The 5,248-nt window shown below is 36.5% G+C and overlaps 1 protein-coding gene across 5 annotated transcripts in view; it reads right to left on the bottom strand.

Moving 5' to 3' along the window:
• Positions 1-2,163: 2,163 nt before the first annotated feature.
• LOC120586671 (cleavage and polyadenylation specificity factor subunit 6-like) overlaps positions 2,164-5,248 on the bottom strand; it is a 29,351-nt gene continuing 26,266 nt past the window's right edge. For all 5 annotated transcript variants that reach the window (XM_039843120.1, XM_039843122.1, XM_039843121.1 and 2 more), the window contains one exon: positions 2,164-5,155. The gene's annotated coding sequence lies outside the window, so the exon portion shown is untranslated. The remainder of the gene's footprint in view (positions 5,156-5,248) is intronic.

Here is a 5,248-nt window from a genome sequence, read left to right as displayed (position 1 = left end):
GAGGAATAGAAGGAGGATGTCACCAAACAACAACAATGACAACAACAAAAAAGAGCTAAGGTTCATATTGGGTCAGACAGAACACAAGGAAGAAATTGCAAATGAGACATTGGAAACCAGAACTGGAGCCAAGAGACCAAGAGACTATATGACAATATGAGCTTCTAGTGCCCCTGCTTCCACAGCATGGCAGAGGGCAGAGATGCCTCCTCAGAATGGGTGGGGCGGGGGAGTGGGGGTGAGTGGGTGAAGGGCCAGATATTTCTTAAGTTTTGAAAGACAAAATCATCTCTGCTGACATCTGGGTTTTTGTATTGAATATTTTCACCTCCTACAATCTACTTTTTCAGGGTCTTGTCATTACTTCTATCTCTATTTTGCTGCTCTATAGGGAGTCAGCTACCCAACAGAGAAAAACACCATAAATGAATTTACTTCTGTAGAACTACCTTCTTGAGCGCTTTTCATTGGTCATCAGGGGCCCATTGACACTAATGTCAAACAATGTTATCAAAGAAATCTGCATATTTAAGTTGTACGAGTTCTTTAAACATTCCTATCTGCCCAGTGACATCCAAAGAGACAGAGAAAATAGAAAAATGTATGCATATCTGACAACGCAGGAATGAATGAAAGCAGGTATCCATTAGCAAGTGTGTTATACATAATAAATGAATAAAGAAGTGGGTGAGAGAGTGAATGAATAAACCTACTCTTCAAAAAATCCTTTCCAAGAATAGAACATGTTTCTTTTTAAGTATTTCCTTCTGTTCCTAATTGAGCAAAATCTGCTGATCTGCTCTGATCTGCTTTTCAAATCCTGGTCATATCAATTTGCATTTAAATTATGTACCCAATATGATCTCCTCACTGGTCCTGAGTTAAATGCCAAGGAGAGGATTTATGCTCTCAGCTGGATTTAATGTAGGAATCAAGGAACCTTCTTGATTATTTTCTATAAGGCCCTGCTTGCCCCAGCACTCTCAGGTGCAGGCTTGGATGCCCCTAATCTACATGCTTAGAGTCGCCCTATTCCTGAGATGATTTTGACGCATCCCCCCGCCCCCCCACCAGCTGGTGGGGCCTAGACACAATCTTGTCATTTGTCGTGAGTCTCAGGTGGGTCTTAGCAACGCAAGTGTCACAATGCTACTGCATACCCCAATATACCATGTTTATCTATCTGTACTTGACCTCCTCCTGCTTGCTCAGAGTTATGCTCTGTCTTATGATCCATTTGGCCAGAGGCCCCAACTCTTCATCTGGATCCTAGCAGCACTTTTTCATTTTCCCCTGCACCTCTAAACTCAGGCTGGGCAGGGATTGGAATAAAGAGAACTCTGAAACTTATGATTCTGTCCCTTCCTGACGTTAAGTGCCTGGAAACAGTTCCCATCCCACAGAGTGACCTCCCTAAAATATAAACATGGAAGTGAGCCAACAGTCTTAAAATGACATCCTTGTTTATCTAGGCAGATGGGGTGTGAGTGGGGCTAATATCAATCTGGTTGGCAAGGCAAGGCACCAGACAGTAACATTCAAAGTCAGGTAGTTACCATCTGTAGCAGTAGCTTAGTTTGAGACCATCTGTTCATTCTTGGCAGGTATGATGGCAAGGTCTCAACTCTTGGGAAAGAATAGATAAGAGCTAGACCTTACTTAATTGGGCTGGGGTTCAAGGGAGGACTCCAGTTCTAATAGGCTAACAGCTTGCCAGACAGGAAAACTCAAATGGGTACCTGCTTCTATAGACTAGTTCAACACAGGTTAGGGAAGAAGAGGACAGAGCGTTGCAAACTCTGGGTCTCAAAAAACTAGTGATTTTGAAATCAATTTGGAGGATCTCTGCAAGCATTTTTTTAATGAAATAAATTAATAGAATAAAAAAACAGAAAGTATCAAAGGATGTTGACTGTAGTAAAGAGAAGTGTGTTTCATGGAAGTTTGCTTCAATTATATATGTTCGTATAGGCACTGTCTCTTTGAGATGATATATGAGAACAAGGGGAACTGGGGCATAAAGAGAGTGATTCATTTTCATTTTTAGTTTGAAGTGTTTATCATGGGAGGATGGAAATGCAAGCACCAGAAAAATATTTGCAATAAATATAATGGACAGAAGCTTAATATTCAAAATAAATAAATCTTACAAGGAAATCACAATTGCACAAAGATGAGTATGTTATTTATTACAGCATTGTTTGTGATCATAACAAACTGGGGAAAATATCTATTAATGAAAAACTAAATGGTTCATACAACTTTAAACAATTACACAGCTATTAAAAATAATGAAGATCTACATGTACCTACATAAAAAGATATCTAAGATGTATCTTTCAATTAGAAAGTAAGTTCCAGAATGATAGGTATGTTATAATATCAATTTTGTATAAATGACAATTTATTTATTCAATAAATATTTATTGAGCTCCTACTAAGTTCTGGACACCATTTTAACTATTGAGGATCCAGTAAAGAATAAAACAGACAAAATTACTGACTCTGTGAGTCTTAGGTTCTAACGGTGGAGACTAAAAATAAAGAAAATAAATAAGTTTTCTAGGGTAGAGGAGAAATGTATAATGAAGAAAAATCAGAGAAGGAGAGTAGAGAGTACTGGTCAATGGAGCTCACAATTTTAAATAGGGTGATAGAGAAGATCTCCCGCAAAACGGTGATATTTGCGCAGACTTGAAAGAGGAGAGAGAACAAGCCATTTGGATTCTGGAAGAAGAGTTTTCCAGGCAGAGGAAACAGCAAGTCAATGGCTCTGAGGAAGGAAGATGCCTTGGCTGTTAAAGGAACAGTAGAGGCCAATGTGGCTGGAACAGAATGAGCATTGCTTTCAAGTTGAAAAATATACATATATACATATATAATAAATACTTAGACTCCATAAGCAAGCAGACAATAGCTATGACTAAATAGTTCACATAAGAAGAAATATAACTTAAAACCAACATTTAGAACATTTATAGCTTCTCTAATGCAAAAATCAAATATTCAGGTCAGGCATTCTTCCCAATATGTTCCCTTGTCACATGCCTGCCATGCAGTTTTGGAAGTGTTTGTATCCCCAACTAGTCTGTGAGCCTGGTGAATGTAGACACTGTTTCTGTGTCTGTTGTGTTTACAGTTTTATCTCTGAAGTCTAACACTGTTCCTGGCACTCATGAGCACTCATAATGGCCTGCTGTTATATGTTGCTTATCAAATGCCAGGAACAGTTTTAAGCACTTGACTCATTTAATTTTCATGCCTTTGAGGTTAGTACCTCTATTGCGCCTTTTTAAACATAGAGTACTGAGGTACAAAGAAAGAAGGTAACTTACTGAAAGTCATGTCAGAGCAAGAATTTGAACCCGGGTAGTCTGGTGCCCAAGTCCTTGACGTAAACCATTATAATGCTTTTTAATAAATACACACAATAAATTCATGAGATATGAGGTAAAATTTAATGTTTATCAGGTTAACCAAAATAAAAGGAATAAAACCCCTTGCTGGAGAGTCTATGGAAAACAGGCACACTGGTCCATCCCTCACAGCACAGGGACTTAGAATCTTCCAGTAGTCAGTCTATACTGACTTAAAATTATTCAATCTGTTTACCCCTTCGATATACAACTTCTTCTTTTAGTAATGCATATGGATATAACAAAACACAAAGAAAGTTGTTTGAATAATGATATTCAAATCTGCTTCACCATTTATAGTAGAGAATGCCCTTGCTTGAGGACTGTGTTTTGCAAAATATAAGGTAAGCATGTAAAATGATGATGTTTAACTATTTAAATGATGACTATTAAATGATAACTTTGTGATCTATATTTGTATAGCCAGATGTGCATATGAAATAAAGCCAAGTGGAAAAAAAAACAAATTAATATGTACACAGGCATTAAAACTGTATGTTATATTTTTGCAATGATAAATAAGGATCAAGAGATTTATGTCAATAGCTAGCTCTGTTAATACAATAAACTCTTTGTGCTTTTTTCCCATAAAAAATTTTTTTAATGTGTAATAACAGTGAGGTATGTCATCCCTTAGTAAGGTTGAATTCATTAGGCAAGTTCTTTAAAAGTCATTTCCTCTAAGAACTAACTCTGAAGTGTTGGTAGCTACCAAGATGTACACAGCCGAGCCTGGGGTTAGGACGGTAGAGCAGTTCTTCCAGCCCTGCTCCTAGGTATAAAGAATTTAATTATGTCTTTCTAAATCAGAATCTCCAAGCATCTGTATTTTGAGTAAAAAACTCTTAAGGAAATTCTGATAAACAGTTATATTTGAGAATAATTGCAATGATACTTGGACAAATTTAAATATATAGTATATACTTAGAAACATTCAGTGTGCCTGTTTTTTCATAAGCTCTTTAATAAAGAATTTAAACCTTTTATTTTAGCTAACTTGATAGGTATAAAGTATTTTTTAGCTGATACATTTGTCGAGCATATTTATTAAAAGACATCATTAAGGTGCATACTTTTTAAAAAGCAGCAGGAAAAATGCTAGCAAAATATTAGAAATGATCTAAATATCCACGATTTTCAGACTGGTCAAATAGATAATTGTACTTCCACACAATAGAAAACTATGCTGCTATTTAAAAAAAAAGAAACTGAACTCTATGTACAAATAGGAAATGTCTCAAAGATATATTATTAAAGATAAATGTGAACTACAGAACAGTGTGTCCATTATGTTACAGTTATGACCCCAACTCCCACTCCAGTTTGTATACTTAGACTATCTCTAGAAGGAAACACCAGAAACTGGTAACAGTAATTGTCTCTGGACTTGGTTTATTAAAGTTACAGTGATTAGGTAAAAAGGTAGATTAACTTTTTATTATACACCTTTGCATGTATTAATTCTTATATAATAAAATATTAGCAATTAGGTACAAATGGAGTCCCAATCTACCTCACTGTTATTGTTAAATCATCTGGATGTCAATCCAGATCTAAGTTTGATACTCACTACTAATCTTTTGTGGGCCTCATTCATTTCACCACTTTGGTTTCTTGGGCTGTTGTGTTGATCTTTCTTCCAGTGTTCAGCATTTAATTAGTTGTTTGTCCTATTTTCTCTCTGGAATGTATCTGTTCCTGTATCTTGAAGCATTTTCATTTCTGCTACCTGCGGCTTCCTAGTGGTGTAATCAAGAAGAGAAAAGGCATTTGTTCTCTTTCCACTGACCTAATGAGGTCAGAGAGCCACCCACCAAAGCAAATAAACACAC

Source organism: Pteropus medius, unplaced genomic scaffold (genome assembly GCF_902729225.1).
Source record: "Pteropus medius unplaced genomic scaffold, Ma_sr-lr_union100, whole genome shotgun sequence".
NCBI lineage: Eukaryota > Metazoa > Chordata > Mammalia > Chiroptera > Pteropodidae > Pteropus > Pteropus medius.
Note: the sequence above shows the minus strand (reverse complement) of the source record. Positions and strands in the feature narration are given on the sequence as shown.